Genomic DNA, 18941 nt, shown 5'->3' with positions numbered 1-18941 from the left:
AACCCATGAACCTCCGTAGAAGCTGCCTGATCTAAGGCTCTACCTGTTAAGGGGAGGACTCCTGAGAACAACTTGCAGAACAGGCTAAATTACTCCTAGAAAATTTCTACAAAATGAGAAATTAAGCCCTTTTCAGTAAGCCAAGACTATTCCTATTCTCTGGATAAATAAATCATACCTATTCACTACACTCAGTGCATGAAGGTTCTCCCTGGATTTTATTCCTGTTCCTATCAGTTTCCTGTTGCGCAGATGATCTTTGTGTTTTCCTTAATCTCCTCCCCCCCTCCCCGCAATACAGCTATTGATCTAACACCGTATACCTCTCCTCAAACTAACAGTATATCATTTCAGGACAAAAGAGGGTGGTCCTTCCATTCTGTTGTTTTGTAGGGAAGGCACACACACAGACTTTCAGCAGCTGATCAAAGCATACCTATTGATTAAATTAAAATGAAAACAAAAACGCCAGGTCTAGATTTTGGTATTGCAGGAAAGTAAATGCCAGTTTATATGCATAGCCTAGTTATGTCTCAAAAATAGCTTTCTCCTTCATAAGCAGTGCCATTGATTGATGCTATTCAGGCAAATGTCTAAGAACATTTTGTTCAGTAATTACTGCAGGCTTGAGCACACAAACTATAGAAGAAAAATCTATTTAAAACTCAAAACCCAGTGTGCCCTTCACTGCAGGCATGGCTGTGACTAACAGAGATGTCATGCTTATTATCTTTACCAGATGCAGAATCTCAAAACAAACTCTTGAGCTCATTAGAAGACACAAAGGGATAGCATCCAACAGTCATAGCAACAAATTACTGGGATCCAGGCAAAATAGCTAACTACAAATTGAAGCGGGGAAAAAAACAGTGAGCATAAGACCTGTAGTAATCATTCACAGCAAACCCAGAAGTCAAACAAACAGCCTGATTCTTGACAGTCTTTGAACTGTCAAGAAGGAATATTCCAAAATGCTAGCATATCTCAGTGAGGAACAGATAAAAAAATTATTAAAAATTACACAAAAATACATGCAATAAGCAAATGCTGCAGCCAGGGATCCAATTAAAATTCTTGCTGAGGGAAAACTCCATATAGCTAGAAAACATATTTCTATAAAAATACTTCCATGTCAGTGATGCTATGTACCTCCTTGCCTCAAGCATGCCTGCTGTAGTCCTGTGACTTTAGCAGAGTTTTAACTCTTCTGGCCAAAGAGGATTAAATAGAATTTTTGTACAGTTTCCCTAGAGCTACGTGATTTCTTAGAGTGCAATCACTGGTAAATAGAGAGATTTGCTCTTCATTTTCATTTGCACAAAACTGTCCTCTTGCCATTTTTCTGTCTGCACCTCAATAGCTCTTGTGTTCTGTTATTTAAATTGTAGATCAATGTTCAGTGGAGTTACACACATATACATTAGAACAACAGAATGAACTGGGCTCAGGATTTGGCCAGACTTTTGTATGAGTTTTGCCTGACTTACAAATCCATTTTTATTTGTTTCTGCTATTCTTTCTCTTTTTGAGTCTTGCATCTCACAAAGGATTCTTTTGGGTTTACTGATATAATGCCCTACTCTCGCAATCCTACAGCATTCTGAATGAGAAACAGATCTATGTTTTCAATGAGGTTGGATTTCTGTCTCTACATTTCTCTCAAAATCCAGAATTGATAGGTAAGAGTCACAAGTGTTATAATCCACCAGTCTCAGGCTTTTGGCTATACTTGAAAAATAAGCATTTGCTTTACGTAACATAATTTTTATGTATTCTAATAAAAAATAACTTCACCGAGAGGGTGATTGATCAGTGGAACAGGCTCCTCAGGGAAGTGGTTACAGCACAAAGCCTGTCAGAGTTCAAGAAGCATCTGGAAAATGCTCTTAGTCATACAGTTTAATTTTAGGTAGTAGGGAGTTGGACTCAACAATTCTTACATGACCCTTCCAACTCAAGATATTTTGTGATTCTCTTGTTTCCTGTTGAGGTCCCTTGATTTCAAAGTGGGCATCTACCTTATCACTGAGATCAGGGGTTTTATTCAAAAGTAACCCAGTGTCAAAACTCACTGGATACAACCCAGCACCTGCCTTGGAAGGTTTGGATAATCCTTGTAAAGGATCAATGGAGAAAGCTGGAGTTCAAAAGGGCATTTATTGTAGCCTCAAGTCTGTGCTTAATTGCAATGAGAAAAGGCCAAGCAAAGCAAGGTCACAGTTAACCATCTTCTGTGTTGACACAGCCAAAGACATTATAAGAGGCTGATAGGAGTATGAATATGTTTCAGTGAATCAATGAATAAACTGGAAACTCTATATCACACCATGAGACTGTTAGCAGCTGTGGCTGGAAATCTAAAACACTTCAAGAAACTGAACAAAAGTCTGCTTACATTTTACGGGCATTTTCTCTTCAGAAGACTTCTAAGCAGACTGGAAATCCTATTGGCATCGTTGCTATTCTTGAACAAACACATTATCACAGTAGTTAAAAGACTTAGTCCATTTCAGTCAAACAGAAATATTGCAGTCTCTCACTCTGCACATGCTGTATTTTTCACCTCCTCTGTTAGACTGTTATAATTCATTGTTATAAATGATGAATGAATGCAACAACTATCAATCTAATCAGAAAAACAGAATATAGTGAATTCAATTTTTAACAAATAAATATGACTGAGTGGATCAAACCGGTATTTGATAAGAACCTACTTTGTCTCTGGACACATTTTCAGTGCCCATTAATTATCTTTAAAAACATCAGCTTCGTTCATCCATAAAGATGAAACAACTGTTCTCAAAAGTGCTAAATTTCATTTAGACTTGTTGTGAAACTTTAAGCTACTAAAGAAATAGAATCTTCAGTAGGAAAAAGTCTTCAGGTTAAAAGGTCTGCCAATAAATATGAAGGGTCATGTTCAATGCACAATTCAGCATCTGTTTTTACAGAAGTTGTCAAATAATAGAGGACACATTAAAAAAATAAAAAGTCATTAAAAAAAACAGCTAAGTCTAAGTACAAAGAACATGTTTCTATCTTCAGTAGGAAAAAGTCTTCAGGTTAAAAGGTCTGCCAATAAATATGAAGGGTCATGTTCAATGCACAATTCAGCATCTGTTTTTACAGAAGTTGTCAAATAATAGAGGACACATTAAAAAAATAAAAAGTCATTAAAAAAACCAGCTAAGTCTAAGTACAAAGAACATGTTTCTTTCATCTGAGATTTTAAACCCTGGAGTTTGCTTTCTGAACGTACTAAGATTAAAGAAAGAAAATTTTACAGGTAGGTATTCAGAATCTCCAAAAGAAGAGGGTAAAGATTAAATCAATTCTTCATGGAATAATTTTATTTTAAAGCATCCTACAATAATATGAAAGAGGTCAGCAATGTACTGAGTATGTCTCATTTTTCATGAAAGTGTCTTAACAATAAAGCAGAAAAGCTCTTTATGAATTATCTCCCTTTGAAAAGACTTGAAAGACCAGCCTGCGAATTGTTGAAGATGTCAGATGAAAAGAAAAAATATCCAATCGATTTTATTGCATATTGGACATATTTTCATTGGGCTACGCTATGCACTCTCATGAGTCACAATTCCAAGATTCCAGGACAAATAATTAGACATTATTAAGTCTTATTTAAGGGATATTACTAACTGTTGACCACTATGTCACTTAAACAACAGGGTATAATTGTAAAGTTACTAAGTGAAAGTTATAAAATTAGATATTCATTAAATTATGATAATTTACATTTTGACAGTCTGTAATAGTTTTAAGATTGCTATGAAGACCTTTTGCATGCCTTTTTATGCTGTGATGACTAAATCCCTGTGGAATTATTAGGACTTGACAGCTCTACATAAAGTTGAAATAATGGGTTTGGCATCTGAGAGCTCCTTAATCCTCTTCCATCAATACTGCTGCAATAATTGAAAATGTCAGGCTAAAATGACTGTGAGCCTCAGATGTCTGTCACTTATAATTATACAAAAAAATTGGTATGATTATTACACTGTATGTTCCATCACAGAACCACAATACTGAAAGCATAATTACTTCAGCATGTTCAATTCATTTCAATATAAAGAAAAAAAAAAAAAATAAAACACCCACTCAGGGCTTTCAAGGAAGCCCTACTCAACTATCAGAAAAAAATTACCCTCTTCTGCAGGATGGGACAAACTGTGGTTTCTAATTCACCAGCGCCTATGAAAAAGCACATTGACATTGTCACTGAGAACAACATTTCCACTGGCTACATGTTAACTAACAGAAACCAACAATACCTGTTCATATATGCCTGTGCAACCTCATGCAGCCTTTTATGAGCAGTGGGATGTGTGATATATATGTAGCTGCTACACATAACTGTAGGTAATTGCTGATGTTTGCAATTTTACTCAAGGATTTTTTTCTAGTGCTCTTCCTTGAGACAATTTAGCACTACTAAATATTCTCTGGTAATTTCTAAAAAAAAAAATAATATTCAAATACATTATAAATGATTGTTTGTCATTGGCATCATTGAATACTTTTAATTACTACTGTTATCATAAAGGTAATGGCTTGTGAAAATTGTTGGCCAGATGTGAGGTCAACATTATACAATGTTAAACAGTTAAGACTATTTCTGTTAATTATGCATTCTGAGTGGGCATTCAATAATTTAATACACAGTAGATAATCTGCATTTGATTTTTGATCTCTTCCACTCTAAAACCTTAGGTGAATTGAATTCCAGTAGTATCAACACTAAAAACAATGATAATAATAAAACCCACAACCACTTTACAGTCTGTGAACTGGAAGAGTAAGAAACCTCTTCTGTCAGAAAGCATGCTTTTCTAAAGATAACTCTTCTGAATTTCCTTTGTTTCCATGTTTTGGGCTCAGACCTTGTTACATTATGTCCCAGGAATTCAATGTAAATATAATAAAAGAAAAATGTATATTTTTTAATGGTGGCTAATCTGTTATCTAACTAATTTTACTGATTAAACTAAAACAAGCAAGCTATCTCTTTGATAATTGGTATAAATGATAATTCTCAGCTCTTTTGTCTAGTCCACTGTGGTCTGCTTTTATTCAAATGACTCTCAGGTACCTAGATATAAGACTACATCTTGGCTTGTCACTAAAATAAGCAACAGACCAATGATCCCAGCAGCTAGGACCCAATGAAATGGCTGAATGAACGCACAGAATCACAGAATGATCGAGGTTGGAAGGGACATTTGGAGGTCACCTGATCCACCCTTCCTGGTCAAGCAGGGACACCCAGAGCCAGTTGCCCAGGTCTAAATGGCCACTGAGTATCTCCAAGGATGGAGACTCCACAGCCTCTCTGAGAAACCTGTTCCAGTGTTTGGTCACATGCATCCAAAGATCCTTGAATCACATCTGTTGGTGGCAACACTCCAGTTAAACTTTCATTTTAAAAAATCTAATTAAGGAAGAAGCATTTAGAAAAGGGAAGTTCAGTGGTCAGAGCAATTCTCAGGACATACCAGAAACTCAGGTTCAAATGTCACACCTCCAGCCTACAAAATTCTAACGTGGAGCATCATTCCAAATAGGCCCTCAGGAATTTTTTTCTTGTATATAAATACATGCATCACTAAGTTAAATATTTGGGGATGATTAAAAAAATATGCAAGAGGAGTTTTTTTGTTTTTTAACAGTATTCCAGCAAAGGAAGTAGATTTGAAAAGAAAAAATGCTTAATCTGTATAAAGTTATATTTTTAGATTTTCAAGTGGATACATTAAATACTTCAAAATTTAGGTAATCAGAAACATGAGGGACATCACCCATCCCTCCCACACAATCAAGCCTCTTTGATTCCTACAGGAGAAAAAGACAGATTTAATATATAAATTAACAATCCCCTTTAAATTATACCTAACTATAAATTTGCGTTATAGTCACTTCAGCTATCTCTAAATTGCAACAATTAGGGGCATATAATATCATGGTAAGACCTGGATACGTATCAAGCGCCTTTTCCCTCCCATATCTTAGTTTCCATGGGAAGGAAATCTTGGTGTACAGGCTGGAAGACATGGTACATATGTGGCAGGTTCCACAGTTTGGATAACTGATGTACCAGGGCTGCAGAACACACCTCTGAGAACATCTGAGCCACAAGTATGCTTATTTCAAAGTGATAGCAACTCAAAACTCACTTTCTTAAGTAAAAATAGTGCATGTTTATTTCTCTCCAATAAATGCATTAGCTTGGTACTGTAAATCAAGACACAGTTTTATGTAACGTGAAATAATATCACATATATTTCTGTAGAACTATATCCAAGAGACTTTGGGCACCTGAGCTCCCAAGAAGTACAATTCTCCTTTAGCTACTTTTACAGAGCTGTAACCAACATTACCACTGGAGTCAAACAAAACAAAACAAACAAAAAAACCAAACAGGTAAGATGTATGAAACAACCAGACACAAAGCTTCTGAAGTAACAGATCGTGCTAGTACTGCCTATCAAAATGATTGTTGCAAATGCATCTGGTACATCATCCATCGTACCATATATTCAGACTTTCTAATAAAAACTTGCAATTTTCATCTGGGATTTAGTCCAAGTCTTATTGTTCTAGGTGAAATGATCTTGCACAAACTTACAGCTGTTAGGAAGAACATACTATTTTTTTATTCTGATTTGACTCACAACTGAGGGCCCTTCATAAAAACTTTGCAAAGTGATTAACTGGCAACACTTTTTCCAGCTCAAAAAGTACATATTTAGTAAGTATGTACAGTCCAAAGTATATATTTAATCATCTCTAAAAAGGCTGACTTTTTCAGAATCTCTGACAGCAGACATACTCATCTTCTTCCAGTCAACTGAGGCCACAGCCTCTAGACTTCCCAGTTTGGTGGAGTTAATTTCTCAAGAAACCCGTGACGGAAAGATACCATGTTATAGGCAGGTAGTGGGTGAAGGAGAGCAAATCCTGGTTATCTGGCCTAACCTTGAGAGTATTTTTGCCAGTACTTACTAAAATTTTCAGAATGGGAAGAAGAGATACAGATATTGAGGAGGAGAAATGTTGATCAGAGAGGACAGCTTTTCACATTTAAGAAATATGCTATGATCTACCGATAAATTTTAAAAATAGTGACTATAGAACTTAATGAAAAAATAAGTAAATATATTAAGCAGTAGCATTTCTCAGCATTAGAACAGCCTGAGGAAAAGTTTTGGCATATGGCTATATGGTAGTTTTGTATACTACCTCTGGAAGCTCATTTGAAATACAGACACTGTGCTAACCCTCAGTGTCACCAAACTGATTTAGCATTACCAATAGAACATGAAAACATCTGTGTTTCCAGATAACATGGATGTTGTTTTATGCTGAAGGGAGAAAAATCCAATCCTTATGTAATATCTGTGTTGGCTTCTCTTTCTCTGTGATGATGACAAAACTGAACTTCCACCCTCTTCACTTTCAGGAGTGAACTTTGCTGGTTTATGACTTCAAATCGCTTCTTTTCAGCTTTATCATCTCTTCCTTTCTCACCGGACTTCAAGCCCTTCTTTTCCTATTTTCCACATTCCACAGACCACCCCTTCCTTATTACACCACTTCCCCATTGCAGTTCTCCTAAATTCTAGCTGCTCCCTCACCTGTCCCTTTTTCTGAGCTTTGGTGCAAATGAAATATTCACTTCAACCCATGAGTTCAAGGTTATGAAAAATACATCATCAGAGTAACAGTGACGTAATTAATACTACTATAATATTCTTCAAAACATCACCAGTAGCCTCCTCATAATGTATTACATTCATACTTCATCAGAAAGTTGTTTTCCAAGAGATAAATGGAGCCAAAGTTACATATCTAGAGAAGTATACATATCAAAGAAAGTACTGAAAAAATCTTTTTTATGGGAAATAAATTTACGCATTTTTCACTGTTGATTTTTCCAAAGAAACTTTAAGCTTGGATTTTTGCTTGTTTAAATGGTTCATCACTTCTGTCCTATTCCAATGCAAATCTTTATCTTCACCTGCTTGTTATAACAAGATATAACTACAGAACATTTTCAAATTAATTATATTGTCTTGAGGTTTAAAATGCCAGTGCAGCTTTTGATATGTATATAAGAGGGAACAAGAGGGAGGAAGGAGGTTATGTTACTATAGGTAACTTAGTTATAAATTATTCCTAGGACTATTTGGTAACAAGAAAAAGAATGTTACCATGAAATTACTGCCCTGCCAATCCCCACAATATTTCATATAAACAGTAACTACTTCTCTTAGAGGAAGAAATGATGACTCATGCAGCCCTGTCCCAGTAGTAATGAACTAGCTGAGTTACCAAAAAGAAATTTTATATGCAGCAACCTGAATCAGACACTCCACTCTAAGAAATTCAATTTTAATGAGAAAGAAAATCAGACTTTCTGTATCACAGAATCATAGAATCACTTAAGTTGGAAAATAACTTTGAGATCATCAAGTCCAACCATTAACTCAGGACTGCCAAGTCCATCACTAAACCATGACCCGCAGCTACCCAATCTTTAAACACCTCCAGGGATGGTAACTCCACCACCTCCCTGGACAGCCTGTTCCAATGCTTGACCACCCCGTCTGGGAAGAAATTTTTCCTAAAATCCAGTCTAAACCTCCCCTGGTGTAACTTCAGGCTCTTTCCTCTTGTCCTGTCGCTAGTTATCTGGGAGAAGAGATCTATCCCCAACTGCCTACAACCTCCTTTCATGTAGCTGTAGGGAGCGATAAGGTCCCCCTGAGTCTCTTCCAGGCTAAACAGCCCCAGTTCCCTCAGCCACTCCTCCTAAGACTTTTCTCTAGACCCTTCACCAGCTTTGGTGTCCTTCTCTGTACACACTCCAGCAGCCCCATGTCCCTGTTCAAGTGAGGGGCCAAAAAGTGAACAGAGTGTTTGAGATGCAGCCTCAGCAGTGCTGAGCACAGGGGGATGATCACTTCCCTTGTCCTGCTGGCCACACTGTTTCAAACACAAGCCAAGATGCCACTGGCCTTCTTGGCCACCTGGGCACACTGTTGGCTCACATTCAGTTGCTGTCAACCAGCACCTCCAGGTCCTTTTCCACCAGGCAGCTTTATGAAAAATGTTGACTCTACTCAAGATGATACTTACTGCTATGAGTATAGCCTACCATTAAAAAAGACAATGTTCACTGTCATAGACAATATTGGGAGGGGAAGTCAGGAAAGTATTAATCTTTCAGCATCAAGTACATGCTACAGGATAGAGCTGCCAGTGACTTCAAAATAATTACAGAATACACTGCAGCTGGCATTAATTAAAATCAAGAGGTGTTTTTCACTGACTTCAATGACACCAGAACGCAACATTCTCAAAACTCACTGTCAGAACTTTGGCACTGATGACTTAACTAATCTGATGTAACCTATAGTAAAGTCATGTATTTAATAAGTACCCCAACATTTGTACTTTATTCATTTGAGTGTGGTGTTGCTGAATCACCAATACCTTCAGACTGAGGAAAACACTGGTAACTTGCCTAGTCAGTCGAATTCTGCTACAAACTGATTGTAGATCAATCTAAATCAAGCAGAAACTTCCCTTCCCCAGCTAATCATACCATTCTTACCACTTTATCTTGAATTTCATACAGAACCTTTCCTCCTACATAAGACATCTCAGTCTATCTTGACGTGTTGGAGTGTCAAGGGATCTCTACTGATCACATTTTTGCTCTTTCCAGCTGACACTCTTCAGCATTTGTGTTCTTCCTTTCGGTTTATCATGACCACAAGCTGATGAAGAACTACATCTATCCAGTTCAGTCTGGTCACACGATGATAGAAAAACTGCTTAACACAGAACATGTAAGTACTTAGGTTAGCTTTGCTGAAATCAGGGTGATTTTAGTTAGTTCTTTTAATCTTGTTGCTTTATATTGTTTTCGTTATCTTTCTCAGAGCTAAAAGGTTATGTTATTTTTGGTTATTTGGTAAACAAATGCGGGTTTATTATCCTTCTTTGTTCCACAGTACAAATGTGAGGGTTTTGTACGAACTATCCATATATTCAAATTTCTGTTTGGAATTAGTGCTGTTCTTAAATAATTATGGTTGTAATAGAACCATTAAAAAATCTTTGTATCTGACAAAAAAAAAAAATCCTTTCATTAATTGTCGCTCTATTCTTCCTAAGTATTTGAGTATGAAGGCTGAAGCACTGGCAGTCTACCAGACTTCTCAATGGATAATTTCCTCTAAATGATGAAGTAGAGCTATTTTTATTTCTATATTTTTATATGTTCCACTAGCTTCCTTTTTGTTATTGCTATGAGGAAGTCATTTATTGTATTGTTATGTGTCAGCTTCTTCTCTTTCTCCCTCTCTCTCTTTATATATCTGTCTGTTTACTCAAATAATTAACCAAAGTTGTCTTGGTATCAAAACTAGGAAACTCCCAATACACCATTCTATGTTCATGCAATTTGAAGCGAAACATTTGAAGTGAAATCAAGAGTGTTTTAACACTGAGTCTTTAGTGTTGTCAGTCAAAATGAGAAGGGAATAATGGCCTTTGGGATCTTCCCCGGTAATTTCTGAGTGTCTAAGTTAACACCTCCACCTACTAACTTTTGTCCTACCTGTGTCCTAAAGCTAGAGCAAAATACTAATAAAGCAGCCTACACATCAACCTCAGTCACAAGTGAAATGTTACGCCCTAAAATTTTTTAACAAGGTAATTTGTTTATCTTCCATACTAGCAACTCCAGCTTTTCTTCTATCTACCCCCTCATGTTTGGAAGGATTCCCCTACAAATATTGTAAAGATACTTTTTTGTATCCCTTTAAATCTTTTATGAAAACCCTGCCCTTCTGGGGAGTCTACAAAACTCTTCATGCTGATATGCCAGGAAGTAATCAATCTTTCTAACCGGCACTATATATTGAGTTTCTTTATTCTTCTATTTGTCATACCTATCCACCATCTTATGTCTTAGACTTAATGCCTAAGCACCTGGGGCAAGGATCATTTATTAACTCTGTTTGTACAGTATCAAGTGCAACAGTGTTATGATTTATGCCAGAGCTGAAAAATTAAACAAATAGCCTGTGTTTCCCCTGAGAGTCTCAAACACTGGTTTTCAGAACGCTTGTAAAAGAGGTATTGGAATTGAATACAGTGACTTGAATGGTGAGTTCAAAGAATAAATTCTATGGACATGTCTCTCAAATGAAGGAACGCATGCCTTTCAACTTGGTTGATTCTCGTAAATATTTTTGATCAAGAAATCTTTCAATTTCCACACACACACACACCCCAAACACAAAACCCTATATAAAATGAACATGAGTTTAGGTGAAAGAATAGAAAGTAGGGATTTCTAAATACAAGTTTCTATCAATTAAAAGACACACAAATAATATTTGTTCATTACACTCTGGTTCTCTGGCACTTGATTAAACCTTAAAAACTCTCTTTAATCACAAATGAAGTAAACACACCTGCAAGCCACATACATGCATGCTTTCATAAATATCTCCAAAGACGTTTACCTAAGTGTTCACACGATGTATCTGTTTTATAAGGAATTACACAGTTGTGTACATGCAAAGCAGCCATACTTTGGCATGCCAGCTTTCTGAACGTGTATTATTCCTTCTGATTCTTGAGAATAATACAAAAGAGATTTGTTAGAAAAGATTTTGATGAAGCTGATGAAAATCTGTTGCACTCTGTTCACTGATAAGAGTCAAGCAGATTCAGTCAGAAACATTAGCCTTCTATTCTGTCTCTAGAAGGCTTTGAAATCAACCCATTAACATTTAAAAGTTTCAGCTTGCTGGATTTGGAAAATATATATATAAGCCCTTGCCACTATTTCATGTCAGGTGACAAAGAAAAGATGATGTCCTTTCAATCTTTTGCTCCAATCCAGCTTAACTAGTGAAAAGCCTCTACTGAAGAATAAAGAGTGATGGCTTTAAAAGAAAGGGGGAATAAAAGGGGGGAAAAAAGAAAAGAAAATTAAACTGTCATGGCAACTGAGAGATTAATTCAATCTGGCCCGTTTTAATTATCACACTAAGGCAAATCCTAGATTTTGAGTGACAGTACAGAAGATAGGTCAAATTGGACTTGAAAAAATATCATATTACCATTAATCTATCAGAGATCTCTCAGTGAACTGGCACATGGTCCCACATATCCTGTCACTTAGTAACAGAATTCAAAGGCTTCATTTTTGTCATTCTTAAAGACAGTTTTACAAGGTGAAAGTTTTTTCAACTCAGTGACCAATATAAACTTTTTGTTCATGCAAGTACACCTGCTGGTCTAAGTGTTCATAAAAGGGGAAAAAAACAAGTCAGCAATTACATACTCTAAAACATAGGTAACTTGAGAAATATACTCAGCGTTTACTACAATACTTCACTGAACAGAACATGCTCATTTCAGAAAATTAGTAAAGTGGTACCGATAGCCAAGGCATTTTCTCTGGAGACACTAGGGTCACAGCTCTCTTGTATGCTAAGAGAAAGCTTTTCAAGAATTCAGTGTCCCAAAGGGTTTATCTTCAGTAAATACGGAAACAGACTGCATACTCCTAAAATTCAAGCCTGCACACTGTACTGGCAAAAAATCAACTGTGGTTGCAAAAAGATGCAAAAGAAAGGATTTTCAACACCTTTTATATGACAAGCTGTTATTATTTCAGTACAGATACAGTTAGTCTGATCTGTAATCACATTCAAATGGTATGTGTAAATTCTGACCCCAGTCAAACAACAGAAAGAATGAAGAAGTAATCTGTTCCTATAAACTGTTGAATTTTCTCAAAATCTGATCCCAGGGAAACAGATTTCCTTGGTTAGTCTTTACAAAACTGAAACCATGTCCAGTCTTATAATTTTCCATCATTCAATGAAATTTAAATAAATACAGTTTTCCCCTCTTAGATAGACCACACTGGTGCACTTGTGCTATTGAAACTGCAGAGCGTACGATTAACAAAGGACAAAGGAAATGCAGAACGCTGAGACTATAGTATTACATATCCTCAGAAAGATGGAATTGTAAAAGATGGGGAATGGCAGAAAGAACAATGAATAGAATTCCTTAGAAACTGGTTTCCTTTCCCAACTGGACAGAAATCCAGTTGACAAAACTAGATACAAATCAAATAGAAATAGATTATTACAATCTATATTTTAATATTCTAGTTAAATTTGATTTAAGGCCATTTTGAGAAGGAACAAAATTTCTGCACAGGTAGACACACCAAGGGGAAAAAAAGAGAATTAATTCCAGCATGGATGAAAAACACACTTTAAAAATATGTGTCAGCAGAAAAGCATTGTTACATGGCAGAAGGAAAATTACAAAGAAAGGACTTTTCATATCAAAGGCAGTGCTTGACAAGAGAAAAGGCATCAGTTTCCTGAAAGAAAGAACTCTTCTTCTCAATGCAGTCTGACATGAACCCCCTGGGAGAGAAAAAGAACCAAGTCAGAAGTACTGACATGACAATGGCTGACGTTCTTTAATCTTTGTTACCTGTGTTCCATACAACTCAGAGGCACAGCTTCACACAAAACAAAAATTCTGGGGATTTAAGAATAAATCTGTACTACTCTGCCCTTCTTTAAAATGGCAAGTCTTACTCATCCATGCTTATTTTTCTGTTTTTACTTCTGGAATAGCAACTAATTATTTATCTTGACAGATACAACAGATTGCTCAGGGGGATGGTCCTCCTGGCCTATGGCAAATGAAAATTATTAGAGAGACATCTAGACTGCGAGATGTCACAGTAGCTGGAACACACACTGGCAGAGAGGAGGCCCACTGGCTGTGGAACACCAGATAAAGCATGCGATATTATATGGCTTGATCATGAGTACCATGATACAAGCATATGCTGTGCTTCTCAGGCAAACTATTCATAATCATAACTCACAGATATCCGTGTATATAATTTATTCTCATATGCTTGTCATTCAACTGAAGCAGTTGCCCTCCTGTCTAGACATGTGAATCACTGTCATAGTCTGCAGTCAAATTACCATCATTGGCCATGAGTTACTTTACCGTGGGATCACAACTATTACATGATGAAGTAGCAATGGCATTTTGCAATCACTCTGTGTTGATTTCTCACTCACTGCTCATCTCTGTGCAACCAGATGACTTAAGTCATTTTGTAATCACAGGCTATCCGACCACTTTAAAATGTTACCACAATCACAAGAAATTATGTGCTATTATAGTCAATGGATATCAATACAGCACAGCTAGGACAGCTAATGGACCAGGCTTTTTCTAAAGTTAACATCTTTGGAATTTTCTAGGGCTGTGATTAACCAGTAATTTAGAGAATTTTAATTAATGCTTAGATAATTTGCATAGATTCATTCTAGAAACCACATATAATATCAAAGTATGTCCAGCTTTTAGACCAAAGCAGGCTGCTCAGGACTTTATCCTGTCTGGTCTTGAAAAGCTTCAGGGATGAAGACTGTACAACTTCTTTAGGCAAACTGCTCCGTTGCTTGACTGTCCTCATGGTGAAAAAGATTTTCCTAAACCCACTCCAAGCCTTCCTAAAGGCTCCACCTTCTTTATAACTTCATCATACATGTTGGAGTGTGGCTATTACATTCCTCTGAAGCTTTCCCTTCACCAGACTGAACAGCCTCCTGTTCCCTAAGCCTCTCTTCACAGGCACCTGCTGCAGCTTCCAACCATCTTGCTGATCCTCTGCTGAACTCACTCCTATTGACTAATGTCCTTCTGCATTGCGAGACTCATATTCTAGATTTGGTCTAATGATGAGTACTGAGTGGAAGCGTACTGGCTAGAGGTGTACTTCCCTAGGTGTACTGGCTACAGTCCTGTTAATACAGCCCAGGATACTCTTGGCCGCCTTTGCTACTGGGGCATATTGGTGGTCCATGTTACACCCTCCTGTCTGTCAAGATCCCCAAGTCTCATACCATACAAATCTTCAGCAATAAAAAAAAAAAAAAAAAACCAAACAAAAAAAAAACCCCACACTTTTATGTTTATTTCACATCAGTTACATTCTGCCTAAGGTGTTTTAATAGTCCGTTAACTTGGTATTGGAGATACCTGACCAATGGTCACTGAAACCTATGAAGTGTTGTTGCTTTCAACAGGCTTTGAATTTGGTCCTAACTGGTTATCATGAAGAAACCCAAAAGCTGTCTGTGCTCTGTATTTTCCTTTCTTCACTCTTCTGGGGTACAAATAATCCTCTCTAGAGTGCGTGCACATATACGTGTACCTCTAAGAGCTCTGGTTCTACAACTGCCATATACCATGGAGGGGAAAACCAAACTGCAAGATCTGCTTGGTGGATGGCACTGAAATTTCCATTTTACTCTGAGCAGAACTTTGAGCAGGGAGCAAACAAAGGACAAGGACTACCAAAAGCAATGATGACTCAAAGTGCTATGAATGGCCTAGGTTGTGGATCTTAAGCAAATGCTCCCCACTGAAGAAGTAATGCATGATTAAGCTCCAGGTAAATTTTATAAACACTAGGATTTTCAATTAGTTTATATTTAATGGAGGAATAAGCATGAAACCTAAATTATCAGAGTGACTATCTAAAAGCAGAAGAGAAGCACTGGAAGACAGATAAATACAACATCCACAAAACTTGCACTACAGTTTACTGAAATACACAGGAAATTATATTTTTTATCAAGCCCATATCCCAGAAATGAAGGCTATGTATCAATATATACTAAGATGTAATAACAGAATAAGGATCAGTTAAGGAAAAGAGATATCCAGTGAACAGCAACAGAAGTGGAAATGGGTCAACATATTCAAATCAAAGATTGATGTGTGTCATTCTCATATTGCCTTCTAGTGTTTTGTTTGCCTAGCGACTCTAACACTGTGTGTGACACAGCTATACCCCATTAGGCATTACAGACACTGTAGGTTATACTGCTGAGCTTGGTTCCCTTCCATAATTACTACATCACTTATTTACTTTTGTTCTTTGTATTTATGTCATGCAGACTGAACTGTGCAAAATGACACCCTTGCAGTGAATCAGTAATAAGCACTGCTTTGTTTCATTGCCTAAACACAAGAAAGGACACTTGTCTGAAGAACTGCATAGGCATTTAAATACTTCTACCTTATAAAAAGCACATTCTAGAAGTACCAATTAAGCTTCAGTACTAAAATACTGTCAAGAATGTGCTTAGGTTAATAACAGCATGTCTTAAGCACGTCTTACGAACTCATTTAATGCAAAAATTGTACAGTTACAGAATTATGATTGTTTTATATTACTGAACACCATTCATACATAAACAACAGATTTACATGCCTCTAAAATTTCACTTACACAAGAGCATCACAGAAGTTTTCTGTGGAAAATTAGGTAGTTATGCATTGCTTTTATAAATGGCATGTGTTACTCAGGTTATCAGTTTGATATCAGTTTATCTGACTGCCAGAACTTAAATCAAGCAAGGCTGCTAAAGTGAAAATCAATAGCAAAGAGCACAATGAAAAAAATTTACAGTAGACGGCCTCATAGTTAAAATAACATTGTCTGGATCAATGTACCAGGTGGAGCTAGTGCTCTGGCACCACCCAGGCTGCTGGCTAGGTTTATTCTTTCCTGGCTGCTAGCCTATAGTGGAAAGAAATCCAACCTTAAAATGTTGGCCAAGGAAAGTAGGAAAAGCTGAATAACTATCAGGAGCTTACAGCTTAAAACCACGTGAAAGAAACAGCTGGATAGGTAGGGAGGTAACAAATGTAAAAGACAGAGGTAAAAATAAGTCTGTTTTGCATACTAAGTAGGTAGACTTGACGTCCTTAGTTTCCAGAGTTAATTGTAGGGAACAGAGACAGTGGGTTGTTTTGACATTGATAATGTGCAGCTGTGATCCTGCAGCAAAGAGGTAAATAATTTGAGGGAGTATGAGAAGAAACCTGGATGAGACAGAAACAAAGGAGGAACGTGATCTCACCTCTAGAATACAAGGAAACAGCATGAACAGCAGAGTAGCCTGTAGTGAACAGCAGGTGGGCACATGGACAGCAGAGTTTGACCAGTAATAAAGCTTTTAGAAGTGTTTGTACAGAGTATGAACTTATAAAATCTGTAACTAACTAACAATAAAAGCCTTTACTTTACAATCTTTGCAAAGTCCGTGCCTCGTACACCACATTAACCATTCAGGCACTCTAAAATACAGACATTCTTTGTAAAATAAAGTCCTGCCTTTCAAGTGCCTGAAGTCACCTTATGTTCTTGATTTTCCTCCTAGCTCTACTGCTATGCATTACCTTTTCACTGCCAGAATTCTCATCATCCTTTAATGTGAGAAGGCTGACCCACCCTCTTTCTTTCCCTCTCTCAAAGCAAACAGAGCTTGTCCTTTCAAACACAATACAGTTTAAAGAAATTCTTTAATGATGATGAGATGAGTTTTGAAGACAACTCTGTCACGTTTATGCTGTTAACATCTCTACACAAGGCTATTTGGGATCCTACTACCAAACTTCTCATGATAAAGATTTACTGTTTGCTCTTCCAACTTATAGTATAGTTTAGAATTTTAATAGATAATCAGTATCTTTTTACACTTCCATGCTCCCTGCATTTTGTTTTTCCTAGTATCATCCAGTACCCTTTCCATTTTCTTTGAACAGGAACATCATGTTCCATTTCTTTATTTCTTCATGCAACTGCAGTAAAATTGCTTACATAGGAGAATGGTGTGGTCTGTGGGAATATGAGGAACAAGTGAATGAAATACTTGAAAATTCTACAGAAGGACTACCAAGTTATTCCAAAGATGCTCAGTGCAAAGTCTTTTAAGCAGACCAATTTAGGATTTCAAAAATGGCTTCTTCAAATTAAATCAATGTTATGGATTCCACATTTTGGAATCACAATGCCACACCTGCTTCTCTTACATCTCACCTGAGAAAGCATTGCACATTCAATGAAAAGATGGATGGGACCATATATGACCTGGCAGTGACAGCAGAGCACCACTTTGTATTGTTTCTATCACAACAGGCAGATATCATCCAGGTTGCAAAGTTCCATGGCAATATTTAACACATGGAATATAAACAAGCATAAAGTTGTAAAGCTTTCTTCATCTTAAAAAAAAAAAAAAAGAAGAAGAAAAAACCCAACTTTGCTTCCTCTCTCCCATACGTGTTTATCACTTATTGAATTACAATATTTATTTCACAGATACGTACAAATGTTTTACAGCATCTTCCATGCCATGTAAACATCATCTGAAGTCTATGATGAACATCCCAAATATCCTTTCAATAACTGACCAGACAGGAGGTGCTATATAGTTGAGGGGCGAGGAGGGGTTTGAAAACAAGCTTCACCATCTCTTTCATGATTAAGCTTGCAGAATAGATATAATACTTAGTACTTAAATCTCTACATATTATAGCACTAACTTAGTAGTATGAATTAAGAAAAGGTTTACAGACCATTTCATTGCAGTGAGATGCTCTGCAACTTACAATGGCACATGCTTACCTAGGAATCAATCTCAGTTTGGAGAAGAAACAAAAATCTGATTCCAGGCTAATTTACTAGGAACTATATTGTTAGTCCCTGGGTGGTCTCATACCTGTCTAGTATGTTTGCAATGTGAATGTTTTCTTTATGATCAATTCCTGTTCCTTACAGATATGAAACAGCAGCAGTGAAAAACTGAGTACAGCTAATCTTTCCCACTGAGCTGTGCAAATAATTACATTGTCCTTGTGCTACCAGTGAAGCTAATGGAGCACAAAAGAGGCTGATTCTTTCCTTCCAAAATTGAGTATGTCATCTGGGCAACAAAGGTTGACTCATCGGATATTTCTGTTACCTTTTGAAATACCCAGTGGCTAATATGAAA

The 18941-nt window shown here is 36.8% G+C and overlaps 1 long non-coding RNA gene across 1 annotated transcript in view; it reads left to right on the top strand.

Annotated features, from left to right (window-relative positions):
• Window positions 1–9838, top strand: part of LOC119155851 — a 149074-nt gene extending 139236 nt beyond the window's left edge. Inside the window, exon 3 of the long non-coding RNA XR_005106874.1 lies at window positions 9749–9838. This is a non-coding gene — a long non-coding RNA (uncharacterized LOC119155851). The remainder of the gene's footprint in view (window positions 1–9748) is intronic.
• The last annotated feature ends 9103 nt before the right edge of the window (window positions 9839–18941 follow it).

The sequence above is a fragment of the Falco rusticolus genome, chromosome 11 (genome assembly GCF_015220075.1).
Source record: "Falco rusticolus isolate bFalRus1 chromosome 11, bFalRus1.pri, whole genome shotgun sequence".
Lineage (NCBI taxonomy): Eukaryota > Metazoa > Chordata > Aves > Falconiformes > Falconidae > Falco > Falco rusticolus.
The sequence above is the reverse complement of the archived record's forward strand: the minus strand, read 5'-3'. Positions and strand labels throughout refer to the sequence as shown.